Source organism: Rhea americana, unplaced genomic scaffold, assembly GCF_003343005.1.
Source record: "Rhea americana isolate MKP2758 unplaced genomic scaffold, rheAme1 scaffold_93, whole genome shotgun sequence".
In the NCBI taxonomy this organism is placed as follows: Eukaryota; Metazoa; Chordata; class Aves; order Rheiformes; family Rheidae; genus Rhea; species Rhea americana.
Genome location: NW_028187122.1, coordinates 1,314,908 through 1,329,940, shown reverse-complemented (window position 1 = coordinate 1,329,940; position 15,033 = coordinate 1,314,908).

The window sequence follows — 15,033 nt, the reverse complement described above, 5'->3', positions numbered from 1 at the left end:
TCTTTTGATGGTATTCTTATGAAAAGCTTGTTGACTAATGCAATTTTCAAAAAATTTCAAAGCTTTTTCATGAAAAAGTTATTTCTGACAAAAAAAGATGCTGCATTTTTGTATGAAAAGAACAACACTACTTTTAGATATGATGCTTCAAGGATGAGATATAACAGGGAAGCTAAAAAGAACTACTTGATTATCCTGCCTAAGCATTACAGGGTATGATGCTCTTTGCCATATGAAGGAAGAAAAGCTGTATCAGCATGCAGTCCACTTACCCCATCACAAATAAAGCTGCATCCAGCCAGGGCTTACACGGTGCTTAAGTGAGTAGTAAGTCCTAGCTGGAATTCTATGCCTGCTTTAGCCAAGAAGTTGGTTGGCATGACTACAATCATCACTTCTAATTTCAAAAAAAAAAAAAACAAACCTGTGAATCAGTAGTTCTAAGTTTGTAAATGAAGATATGGCTGCACGAAGCAGAGAAGTGACTGCTTAGAATCATGCAATAGGTCTGTAGAAGATGGGCAGGTAAAATCTAGATTAATGATTCCAGTCTGACTATGTTGGTCTCTGTTGTCTTCAAAGTGAAACATGACAGAATTATTACCTTCTCAGAGGGAAAATAAGTGCCTTTATTATAGTTCATGCTAAGTCATATGTTTGATTTTCTTTCATTTTTAGCAAGTTTCAGAGGCTGCCATGATCATTGCTGGTTCAGTACAGTTCTATACAATTCCAATTCTTTCTTTTCTTTTTTTGGGGGCATTAGTTATGGTCAATAAGATTGTATTGTTATAGAAACTAATTGGAACTGGAAATGTGCAGTGCTCCTGACTGTAGTCTCTACCTTTGGTCTCACTGTGCCAGTTCCCATACCATTATACAGTCAAGAGGATGGCTAACTATGTGGTACCCTTACAGAAACTCCCATGGAGAGATCTCAATCCAGCATAGAAAAAGTGAAATTCTAACTATGGATGACGATCTGGAATACAAGGATGTTCATTTTAGTGGCAGAACTAGGACCTTGGTCCAGCTACTTCACAGACTACATAGAGCATGGACTTGATCTAGAGCTCACTGAAGTCAGCTCCCGTGTTTGAGCCCAGGTGGCACAGACGAAATTGGCTCAGGGCTAGTTTAAATACTGTGTAACTTTTGTGTCCCAGTGCACCTCTGCCAATGTCTAATTCTTACACAGTTGCTCTCCGTACGGTTAAATTTCACCTTGAATCTCACTTCAGAGTTAATGAAAGTCACTTGTAGGTGTTGAGGAGAGAAATCGAAAAGAGAGAAGAAGGACCCTAGGAGAGACTGACTCATGGTCTAAATGCTGGCTAAAAAAATATGTTGCTTTAATGATTTGGATAGTCTCTTCTTGAACCAAGCATCTTGTTCCCATAAGAAGCTATCCATAGACTACAATCACCTGATCTCAGTTGACATGTAGGTTGTTCCATGATGCATAATATGCTTTCCCAGCCAGAGACAACATTATTTTGCTTACCATACATGCCACTAGAGCTGAAAAACAATCTGAGTCTCCACAGCACATTTCAGCATCGTTGCCTTTTCAGAAGAAATTTTCTTTTTCCACTCCAGCTTCAGCCTGGTGAGTACCTATATAACATCGGCACTGTGCCCTGCAAATAGAGAACAAAACAAACTTTGAGCTTCCTTTAGACTAACACAACCATTTCTTCCTTCTAGCACATGGCTGTGCACAGATTCCCATTCTGCAACTGATATTTATTGATCTAGATTCATACGATCCAAGAAAAGCTTGACTGCTTTGCCTTGTGGTAAAATTATAAGGGAAAAAATTGGAATGGGGGGAGATGGGAGGAGGAAAGCCAAGCTTTTATAACTCTTTGTAAACCTGGTTTATGTGAGCCTGGCAAACCCAGGGTCTAAATGATCTGTTACGCTTAAGAAGTGGATGTGAAAGGCAGCTCTGTTGCTGAGCTGCTGGTGCCTCACAGAATCAAAACATTTCTGCTGAGCTACAATTTAAACAGTCATACTCCAACTAATTATGGGAAGCAGCCCCTGTGAGGAAGTATGCTTTCCTTCTTAAAGCACTTTACCTTTAGCAAGTAAACAGTCTTAAGTGTAATATTAAAAGCACTAAAGTTTATGTGCATTTTTATTTTGTGCTAATAGAGCGATTAAAAATGCACATTGTCTCCAATCTGCATTTTCATCCTACAGAGGTTTCCGTGCTTTCTTGAGGATTCAGGTCTGACTGGTGCGTCACTACCTGGCAGGGGAATGCAGGCCTCTCCTGCCTCCGCGTTTTCATTAACATAATAATGAATTCCTGCGGATGGGCTAGCTTCTCTGCTGTGATCAGTTTCTAATTAAATGATCAGACTGCGTTTCCCTGTTACCGTGTCTGGCTCCGGTGTAAGGCTCCAAGGAACAATCCAGCAGCTAAACACACTGCTTCTCATCCCTCCTCCTGCCTGTAACCTGCTCCTCTGCCTCCCACTAATGTATCTCCTGTGCGTTTGCTCATCCTCACAGACTGCACAAACCTGAGTAAGATTAGAGTCCCTAAAATATTAGCAGCATTTAGATCCAATCTCCTTTAAGACCATCTATCTTCTTCCTTCTCCATTCCCATAGAATCCAAGGGTCAATACATTCAGAAGACAGTAAAGCCATACTCTCAGAAACGAGTAGACTTTCTGGCTGTGCTGAATAGACCATTAGAAAGAACAGAGACTTATGCTCGGAATCAGGTAAAAAGTCCAGAGAAATGTTTGTGATTACAATAAGTTTGTACGTGTGGCAGGGGGAAGAGGGGAACCTTTACTCCTTTCCAGTGAGTCTACACAAAGAATTGCTAAGAATCATGTGAGTTAGAGTCGATTTGCATTTGCCAAAAGATACATCCAAACAAAATGAGAAGAGTTTTCAAGATTTTCAGCTCCTACTTAGCTCCCTTTACACACACAGAGATTCCTGGAGAAGCGCAATACTATCTTGATTTTAGCTATATGCCTAAACAGGTGCCTGGTCCTCAATAATCTGGCCTCCTTTCTGGATACAGAAGCCTTAAAATTCCGAGAGGAGTTCTTTCAGTGATGTGTCTCAAAGGCTAAAGGTGACTTTGAATTAAGATATGGCTCTCACACGGCTTCTCTGCAAAGAATTTATCTATTACAGGATAGACAATGGAATGCCTAGAAGTCAAAATAGACTAGAATAATTAATTCAAGCTTCCCCCCATCCCCAAACTTCATGTAGGTTAGAGTTTGATAAGCTTCAGGCTAAGGCTCAAAACTAAGGTGATACTGTCCTTACTAGCCCTCCTCTGGTGTTCAGAGAAGCAACAGAGAGCACAGTAGAGCAAAACAAGGCACACTGAGGATGGTTTATGACTGGAATAAACCTCTGAGGCCACTAGTGGATTTTTCTTGTCTCAGAGTCTTCACGTTAAGACTTGCAGATTTGCAAACTGGCAGATACGCTTTATCAAGCACAAAAGTTATTGGATTCAATGCATTAGTAACCAGATGACATTCTCTGGCCTGTGTTACACCGGCAATTAGGCTAGATGATCAAATGGTCCCTCCCGGCCTTAAAAATCTGTGAATCTAGAATTACACACTACTATAAAACTTGTATAAGGAGGGGAGAATAGAGGCCAAAGAATTACACCGAGTATTTATAAGCCTGCTACAGTCATCGCTAATGTACATATAATTGGCAAAGCATTTACATCAGAGGCCAGTTGTAACACATACGCTTATTGAAGGCTCGCATGTTTCATTATAACTGCATTACTGAACATATCTAAGCCATTTATAGTGAACTGTAGCAAGCCCTAAAATAAAGTAAACACATGTGCAGGGGTTATTGATGTGGTATGACTGTTCTGATATTTAAAGGCATTATAAACGATTTGCAAGGCATTTAATAAAAATGACCTACATTTATGTAGCGCCTTTTATCCTGAGGTATCCCAAAAATTCTGTAGAAACTATATAGCCTGCCACTGCATTACTCCAGTGCGACACCAGCAGGACTCTTCCGAAGCCAGTCAAGTTGCAGCGCCATCATGCTGGAGTAAGAATGTGGCTAGTTCAGTCTTTCTTGCATTTATGAATGGTGGGGTGAAGGGGAAAGAAAGGAGCAGCTGTTTCACAGGTTTCACAGAATCCGAGTCCTTAACAGGTCATTGGATCATCTAGTCTGAGCTTTTATATTATTCAGAACATCAAATTCCACCTACACACTCCTATAACGAGCTCAGACGGTTTTAGCTAGACTAAAACTATTTTTGTCTAAGCAGCACTGTGGAAGTAAACAAAAATGTATATAAACTCACATTTGTTAGAATGGAATAAACCCCAATCACTCAAATTAGCAGACAACATCCACTTACACATTTACCTTGAACTATATCTGTGCACCTTGGAAACCTGAAGTCTTATTAGACTCAAGCGAAGTACAGAAGAAATGCTGGTGCAGCCAGTTCCTGAGTCACTTCATTAGCAGAGAGTTGATTAGCAGAGAGGAATCCAGACTATCTTAGAATACTGTGCTACATTGGACGCTAATACCCTTTCAAATTTGATTAAGAAAGATATATTCCTAGTTCCACACCTGGCAATTTGATTCATCCTGACCACATGAGCAATCTGTCTAATTGTATAGCTATGCTGTAGATGGAAAGTGTGACTTAGAGCACTGGTAGATATGGCCCAGACCAGAAACACAGCTAGCACAGTTAATAATAGCAATGAAGAAACAGCAGTATAGACATCAGCAACATAAATATATGTATATCCAAGGTCTCTGCTGGACTTACATAGCCTTCTTTAAATTGACATCAATACATTTTTTCTACTTCTGTTACTTGAGCTAGCTAAATAAAACAATGCAGGTATTCCATGCTTACTGAAGCACTGCCACAGCCTAAGAAAAAAGATTCCATTTTGGAGAACCAATCACCTCACTTAATGCCCTATTTCTGGCAGTCATAAAAAACTGATGTGCCAGAGAAAGGCACCCCTAGAACATATCTAAAAAGCTGTGCAGTGAACAGATTTCTTTCAAATCCCTAACAAAACCAAGAAGTTAAAACTTTGAAGTATGAGATTTGGTCACAATTTTTACTTTAGTACTGAGTTTAAAGACTTCTGAGCATATTGATGACAACGCAGGTAACCCTCTTTTCCCCTAGGTGCACAAAGGAAATGATGAACGAGAGAATTTGATGGTACTGATATTTCAATGGTAGAAGGAGTCACTATATTCATCCAGCCAGAAGGTCTGCTATCTTTCTTCAAACACTCATAAATAATTACAAGGATTTCCTGCAAATACTGGATTAAAGTACACTAAAAACAAAACCCAAGAAAACACATGATGAATCCCCTAGGAAGCTGTTCCCATGTTTAATTATTATTATTGCTAAAAACTGCCCATCTCTTTTTCAATGCTCACTTTGCTCAATTTTGGCTGTCCAGACAATGGCTCACACTATTCCTTTGCCACCATGACCTTCTGACTTTCCTCCACTGTATCATTTTTTTATATCTGTATTTAACTATTGGCAGTAATAAAATCATCTTTCAGCCTCTTTTGTTGACAAGGTGAATTACACAACATGCAGATGGATACAAACTCATTCTATCTTATACTTTAAGTCCATCACACATGACTTAACTTTGATCTAAATTTGTCTGGTTCAAAATAAGAGATGCTCTGCTTAAGCAAACAAGCCTGTTGAAGGACCGAACACTGCTCATGATTTCATTACAGGGTCACGCATTTGCGAATGGGCCCTGCTGCACAGATGGAGGGGAAAATGGTGTGTGTTAACCATGCATATCACCCATACATCTGTGTAGCTATGGTTTTCAGGCCAGATCTGGCTTCCACCTGAGCAACCTGGAAAACAGGCAGAGGATCTGGCATCTTTCCGTACATGTCTGAGCATAAATGCCCTCAGCTGCAACTCTCAAATCTGCTATCACAAGCTCACCTCTCAATATCTCCTTCTTACACATTCTTCTTGGAAGCAGGGATATCAAAACTGTTCTCATCAATATCACGCACAGAAGCAAAACAACTTATCTATGACTGTTTGATATTTCTATCTTATGGCCTTTTTACTCTCTTACAAAGATCACATTGCCTCTCTTACTTTTACCACTGCACTGAGAGCTCTTGCTTCGATGATTATTTATAACAATGTCACACACCTCTGAACTGCCAAGACAGAGTCTCACAGCACATGGGGATACCTTGTCTCCTTAGTGTGCAGTCTTAAAACTCTTTCTCTCTGTTGAAAGAATACGTACCTAGACAATTCAGATCACTCATTGATAATAATCTGCCTTCTTCCTATTTATTCTTTCATTAACCTTTATTAGCCAACTAGCATTCAAGTCTCTATTTTATTATGTGGCTTGCTGAAGAAAATATTAAATGGCATTGGAGCAAAAACCAATCTGTTGGGACCTGTCCTAGAAACACATAAATCTTTGCTAACTTTCTCTTAACAACTAAATGGGATTTGCTGGTGATACAGGTTTTATTTCATCTTTTTAATTCCAAGCAATAACAGTATGTGTCAATAGGACTGTTCAGTCCTGGTCTCCACCCATGTCTGGAGGAAGAAAACATCTGTAGGCAGGAAGGGAGCTCCCAGGAACTCCACTAGGTCCTCTGATTCAATGATCAGAAGATTAGGCCTGGATGGGGGCAGGCAGAGGAACACTACAGAGAACACCTATGCTGGAATGCAATCAAACCCTACCAGTACTAAGTTAAAAACCTTGGAGAAAATGCAGGTGAGCTATATCAGAGCACTGTTTGGATCAAACAGATCAGCAATCATACCAAGAAGAGATAACAGGTTGGCTTAACAAGGCAGGCTTTACATGAAGCTGAACTACTGCATGTTGGTAGAGTTCCAAATTAACCATACATTATTTTAAGTAAAACTGACATGTGGCTATAGCACTTTGTAATTTTCTAGCTTTCTTCTTGATCATTTTTAAATAATGGAACTATTTTGGCAATCTTCCAGTCTTCTGGAATTCCTCAGTTTTCCAAAATTTGCTAAATACCCATCCTACCCACTGCATAGCCCAGATACGTTCTCATTCTGTGCCAACAAAGATACACTTTTGGAGAGGCAAGAAGGAATAACTCTTTTTAAACAAAGCTACAATGTGGTAAGCCACACTGGAACTGAAGCAAAAATACAGTGCTCACATTCCTGAAAATGGCATCTTTAAATGACAACAAGTGGTCAGGATAGAGTTTTAGAGCTTTTCTGAAAAATGTTACCTCTAGCAGCACAAAGTCCATATAGCTTAGGCCTCTAATGCATCAACATTCCTTTCTAGGACAAGAAAGATCTTTCTCTCAAGATCCTCAAATCAAGCACTAATACTCATTACTCTTAGTTTGTGAGACTGTTGAGTGATAACATAACATTGACTATCCGTATACAGAGACCTGATGATGAATCTTGAACTCCAAACTTGTACATTTTCCCAAACGTTCTGAAACTAAGAAAAGCTATTACCTCTCCTTTCAAATTATACCTCTTATATCATCACACCATCATCACTACAATCCCATTACTAATTTTAATAATCACTAATGTAGCTGGCAGTCTGCTGTACTGCTCTGATTGCATACTGCTAAATTTTATTACTAATTAGTACACATACTCACTATATTCTGAAATTATAACCAAAATGTAGTCAGCACTGTGAACAAAATACTGTGCACGAGCCAGAATGTACTGACTAAAAGTAGCTATTTAAAATAAACAAAAATTCATCTTAAGAATCACAAAGCAGGGTTTTCAGGGAAATTCAACTGAAATATTCCAACCTGCCTTACGCAAGAGATAAGGCAGATGACTAAAGACCCCTCAGCTGCACACTGTGAAGACCTTTTATTAAGCAACATTTGTAAGGAGGTTTTCCCTCTCATTAACCACAGCAAAAATCCTAGCAGAGGATTTTCTACCATAGTTGTAGTAGAAGCTTCTTTCATCACAGTTTTAGGGAAAGATTGGAGATTTTCTGCATCGTGTGTTTTTGAAACTGGTCATTCCATATACCTCTTTAGATCACATCGTCACAAATATTTTCACTGGCATGACCAGGAGGGCTGTGATACCCAGCAGGGGGATAAAAATAAGCAGCTGACAGATGGCAGGCAGGCTTGGCAGGGATGGGACCCTTCACTGACTCAGCTGTAAAGGATTTGTAAAACGCAACTGGAGGAACCTGCTAAACAATAATGACAAATCAATAAAACACTCAGGATGTTTTCAGATAAACACTTTGTTTGGTACCAAAACTGGTTTAAGAAGTTCCTGCCCTCCTCGGCACCTGCTAACTCTTTCTTCTCCCTCCAGCATTGTCAGTTGGATTACTGAAATGTGTCAGATTAAATGGAAACTTTTAACCCTGTTATAAATCTGGTTTATAGAGCGGCTGCACAAATTGTTGTGATAAAAGGAAAGAAGTGGAGAATTGGAGAATGACAGCACAGGACAAAAAGATGGGCTGGGATGAAAGAGGTAGTGCAAGGAGACAGGTAACTGAACTACGCAATGTTACCAATGACAAACACACATCTCCTGAACTTTGGTACATTGCTTAATATCATGCTACATTGCTATGTTCTGATTCAAGGTTTGCTAGGCATCAGTGGGGAAACTCCCACCGAGTTCAAAGTTGTTTGAATCAGGCGCGATTAAAGCAAACATTTCATAATGTGAAATTTATCCCTTTCTGGATAAAAGATTCTATATTTAAAGAAACCAACCATTATTTAGAAAACATTCAGACTCTCCAGAATGTGTACTGATCCAAGCATTGCTATTTTTATTGTCACATATTGTGCTATTTTACCCTTCAATCTCAATTTTTACCTTTACCTCTCAATTTTATACCATTATCCATAGATTTACTATATAGAGTCATGGCATTTTATAGCTGCCTCACACAGATAATGAAATCTCAAAGACACTTGTTTAGACTAAGATCTTGTTTATTCTGGACTATGATGACCAAATACATTCTCTGAAACTAATGTGATTAGCTGGGCCAAGCTGATTAGGAAAGAAGAATGTCAAGAATTCCTCTTCCAGATGTTGGCTGCTTTGTTCAGAACTTTCTCCAGCAGGAGGATGGTTCCCAAGCTCCACCTAACTTCACATAGATGGAGATATTTCCAAGATATAAAATTAAAGAGGCAGAAGGAGAGGCGGGAGAAGGCAAAGATTGCCTTAGATGTGTTCACACTTAACTGAATTAATGGTTACTGATACAATAGAACCTAAAGAGGCAACCACATCGTTTTAATGTGTTAGACTTGCAGACCTTTGACTCTTTTATGGTTAATTAGCCTTTAGCTTAAGAAAGCCCCAGGTCATAGAACTTCCATCAGCTCTGAATTCAAAGCTTTGCCCTCTCTCACCCTGGCAGTTTACAATGTAATGATGATTGATATCCAGATGAAAGCATTGGCTGGGGCCTTTTTGCATTGTGATGGAAAAGAAGTGTAATGATCTATAGCTGCAATGGTTTCAGAAACCATTTTAGTTGATTGTGACCTTAATTACCACTTAAGCAGGCTTTCATCAAATTGATTTTATACTGCTTTACACTGAAGCAGGTTAAAAATTAACCCTGCAATCTTAGTTTCATTTGCAAGGCTTCTATCCTCCTGTTACCTAAAAAGGCCCTGGTGGACATGCTCTCAAGCTAACATCCATAAACTCAAACAAAAAGAAAGAAAAATCCCCTTTTACAGTGACAGATCTTCATCCTGAGAAGATACGGGGCCAAATACTTATCTCCTATCAAAGATATCCTCAAACGACCAAAGACCTTCTTATGTCTGGTTAGCAATAAGTGCGCTAGATTCCCACACAAACTAAAGCTTTTTTGCTTAGTCCTAGGAGTAAAAGGTACCTTTAAAATGCCCCAGACAACCATCAGCAGAAGCTGCTGGCATGGGATACTGCCTGTATACAGAAGCAAAGTGGCCAACTTGATTGGTCTTTGAAACACAAAGATTAGATTGACAGAGTATTTGGAATATTCTGCCATACTTCCCCCTAACAAGTCCAGCCTTCCCTAAAACTCATAATAAACATTTTGTATGATAGGTCTGTAGAGAAAAAAAGGGAGAAAGGATCATAAAGACAAGTTATCCTTTTCCTTGACATAGACAAGATATCTTATCCTCCAAAGGGTAGAGAGATCCCTCTGGGGCAGGCCAAGGTACAGAGGTGAGAAAGATGGAGTTTTACCAATCTGCACACTTTGCAGACAGACCAATGATCAAAATGTTGCTAAATTAAATGCTAGATCAGGACTGGACCTATGGTCAAGCCAAAACTTGTCTTACATCCTCTGTTTTGGGACATAAGCTTTTCCTGAGACAGAAATCTTTGGCCTATAATGCCTCACTGTGCAGGTTCAAGCATACAGTGGGGGGAGACACAGTGAGCCCGTTCCACATCCGCTGTAACAGTTTAGGCAACGTGAACAGACAAAGTATCACAAGGTCTTTCCCAAAGGAGCCTTAAAGTTGTCATTCACTAAAGCTGATCAGTATTTGTACACGGCTTGTGTTCCCATGGGAATGCTGAGGAACTCCATAGCCACGGGCACTCCACATCCAGACAGTTCAGACTGGGGAATCTGCTGAACTGCAGCCAGCACCATACATGACTACAATGTCCTGCAGATACAACTTAGCTCCTGTGCAGGAGATAACAAAAGGCCTAGGTCCCACGTAAGTCCACAGTACTTCTAATTTCTTAGCTTTAATGTGATCCAGGATTCTTAAACTTTGGCTGTAAAACACCCCCCAACTTTCTCTCTTACACTGATGATGTTTTTCGACTGGGAGAGGTGGCTCTCCCAAGTTACAGGCTAAGGACCAGACAACATGTTCACTCTCAGTTGTAGCCTGCTCACATTAAACTATATGAAGGTCTCATATTTCCACGTATGGCTAGAAGGAAAAACAGTTCAAGTAGAAAGAATCATAACATGAAGTACTGTAAGATACATTCCTTGAAAATTTGTTAGCATGCTGGGGAGTGTGGAAGCAAGGAAATAAGGATGGAAAGAAGAAATAATTTTGTAGGTATAGCTTTGCAAAGTAGCTGTTGCTTGCTGCTAGATATATTATACAGGCATTTATCACCCAAGCTCCAGTTGGTGCAAGGATCTGTACATACATTTTCACCAGAGCCTTGATCAGCTTTAATATTTGTTCCATAGAACAAAGCATGCTTTTGGCTTGCACTCAGTGAGCCCTGAATGATACTTTTGCCACCTGTGTTTCAAGGAAAGTGTTGTTCAAGGAAACCTGTTCTGTTTTATTCTACCTGACACTGATTTCCACATGGCCCTGTTCTCTGTGAGGCAGAACAGCTGTTTGCTGTCAGGACGAGGCCTCTGTCAGCCATTATTTGGGTGCAGCTGCATGCCAGCAGTTGCAGCTGATAGTGCTTTTAACTCCTATCTTAATGTTCAAACTATGCATTTAAATTCCCACTCCTCTTCTTCTGTATTTTTTGCTTTCTTTTAACATAGCTTTAGAAGTCTTCCTATTTAGAGGCCTGAAGCAAAATTTGTGATCTTGCCATGCACCTTTTGCAATACTGATGATGTGGTTTGAACAGATACCTATGAGATTAGAAATCACGGGTGCTTTTACTGGAGGCTCTTGCCTTTGAAGCCTAACGTCTCTGGGAGATCTATCCTGTGATGCTTAAATTCGCTAGAATTTTGCTCTGCTGTGTGTGCAGTTCCTTCTGATCAAGTACAGCAATGACCAGAAATCATCAGCACTTTCCTCAAACTCTCTGAGGTGCTTAAAACTTAAAGAGAAAATTTCCTGAGTCACAGCTCTCCTGAAATAATGAACTATTCCTACAAAGCTCATCTAAACAGTCAACTCAGATAAAGAAAGCTTCTGGCAAAGTTACCATAGAGATAGAAACAGAAGGTATTTTGCTGTTATTGCCCTGGACTTCCTTAGGTTCCTCGATACAGAAAATAATCTAATTTAACTAAAAGAATGTTTCAGTAAAAGTCCCTTTGCATCTTGCTGGTGGAACCCCATTAACATAATGTGTGTTTCTGTCCCTTTCTATTGCTAGTCCACATATCACAGCTTCCAAATTGCCATTTCTTCAACAGAATTAAAATAGCCCTCACCTAAAGGAGTAGATGTGCACACACTTGGATACATAGGTCCTCATTTCAATTCCTTAAAATAACTATGGGTTTCTTTCTTGGTCTGCCAGAAGACACTGATGTCATCTTGCTCTTCTGTTTCTAAGTTAAAAGTGATCGACTTAGCGCTTTTGCTTCCTGAGTCAGTCAGAGACCCTGCAGCAGACACATACAGATTAAACTGCCTTTATACTGTAAATGTTTCTATTTAAAATGTAATTTTTGGTTAGAGTGTTCTCACATATGCCATTGCTTCCTCCACATAAAAGAGGGAGAGCTTTGATATTCCCCTTCTTGAAACACATCACCATGCACTTCAATAATCCCAGCACAAAACTGCTAAAGTTAAACCAGCCCCCTGGCCTTTACATTGTTTGATTATTGACACATGCAGCAATTCTGAAATCTGCTTGTGACTTTTTATCTGGATGGGATGAAGAACAGATTTTCTTAAATTCTTGGTGACAGAACTAAAAAGAGGATAAAAGAGAGGTTATTTTCCATCACAACCGTTATTTGCTTTAAAAAAAAATCTCCCCCAAAGCAATGTGATCTCTTGGAGGAACACTGCTCCATTCTTCATTCAAACACTCTTTAACTCCACCCTAGCAAGATAGAATCATATTAGCTAGCGAAGGACTCTGAAGATACTGATCAGATCGTTTTAAATTTCACTAAGGCTAAGCTGGGAAAGGTTAAGATGCACTTCTTTGCAAAAGCAGTAGAATAAGTTTGCTGCCAGGGCAGCTGAAAAGCTACCCTTAATGTTGATAACATTGTATTGATTAAAACAGCCACTTTGATGAAGTAACTTCTTTTTTTCATGCAATCCGTCTGCTCTGGGCTAGAAAGGTAATGCCAAAGGAACACACTTGGCAGTTAGAAAAATATTCCATGAACATAGGAACATTCAGCAGAAAGAGAGAGAAGGAGGTGATTGAAACCAGATGAAGCCAGCTCGCGATCACGCCTTCTACTGCTGAACAACTAAGTCCATGTAAAACTGCTAGGCATTCCCTCTGCCATGTGAGAAACCCCAGGGAAGACCAGGCCTTTGCCTTCTGACACACGCAGCAGTGAGCAAATTATCAACTTATACAAGGTCCATAGTACCCATTGCTCCCTTCGGCCCTGCTGATGAATACATCTCACCTTTTCCAGATATGGGCCAATTATCAGAAATCATGATGTTAGAAGCCCTGTTGATTGCAGATCAACAACCCTCTCTCCCCTGCCAGGGCTAACTGTTTCTATATATTAGGATTTTCTGTGCTTTGGATGCCACAGAGGGGAAATACCCTCAGCAAAAGCTACAGCATAAATCAAATGCAGCTGTGCTTACATATTTATTACTGAAGCACCCGATTCCAGTAAAATTAACAGAATTAACACTAGGGAGAAACTCAGCAGTCTGATCTTTTTTTTTCCCTAGCTTCTGCTGCTGTAACTGGTCTTGGGGATGTCACTCCCTGTGTTGTAGCTGCTGTGCTGACCAACCAACCAAATCAGTACCTCTCACTGAGGTACCTGTGGCCAGTATCATGGTCTTGAGGATGAGATACAAACAACACAGCTTTGGAACTCCCTCCTGCAATTGGAGAGCCCAGAGAAAGCTCAAAAATCAGGCATCCAGCTGATTCTGAAGACTACAGGACCATACCAACAAAAAATGTTATTCTAAACATTATCTGCTAATGGGATGAACACTTGAACAGAATGAATTTCTTGCAATATCAGTAGCCCCTTAAGATGGTATTAGAAGGAACATGCAGAGGATGACAAAATGTCCAGAAGGGTCATATTTATGACATTTCCATCAATCAGCTGGAGTCCTCAGCACTCCACAAAGAATTGTTTTCTTTTAGTACTAAACAAAGAGCACTTAGAAAAACAATAATGGCAGAAATGTTCCTCGGTGTCGTTCCTGTAGAGTCAGCTGAGAACATTCCCAGACCTTGTTGACTTACTTCCCACTGCAGTTCTAAGGGGGCAGAGTGTGCATCTTCACAGTTGTCATGCTGATAATTTCTTAAACAAAATATGACTAAAGTATAGAAATTCAAAATTCTAAGTACCATTGGCACCAACCTCTAATAAGGAAATACTTTACCTCAATATTAACCTTAACAACAAAGTTAGGTAGGTTTTATCACCTCATTAAGCAATTTTGATCAGCAGGGTGATTCCACCCATTAGCAATGTGTAATCAAGACAGCAGTTCCAGGCACAACGAAACAAAAGGACAGCCATCTTCATTCCTGCTTTTTCTACCCAACAAGTTTTCAGCTAGAGACAACCTTAACTTCTAGTATTTCAAATCAAACCTTTCCTGTTTCAGGCTTTATTGAGGTAATTTCAACAAAATAAAAGTACAATTGCCAAAGTGTTATGTTCTGAGAAGGCCAGACTACACATCAGGTTTAATCTAATGGTCTAAGATCTTCTGCTAGTAATTAGAAATTGACTGAAAATGGTTATACAGGCTAAATCACTGTGCTGAAGTCCACCTGCTCACTGGTCTGCAATCATGTCCGCCTCTGACAGACGGTGGACTAAAAGGAGAATGTGCTGTAAAAGCGGATTGACACTTTTGGATTAAAAGCTTTTACAGATGGAAAACAAATTTTCAATTTAATACATATCTTCCCTGTGAAACTTCAGTTGTGGTCAATATTTTTCATTTAATATTTATTGCTTTTCTTTCAGACTAAGAAGGGCTTGAAAGATGAAGAAGGCCAGGGGAAGAGAGAGCAAGAGAGTCAAGGAGCTGTATTCTATTTATGCACCTTCC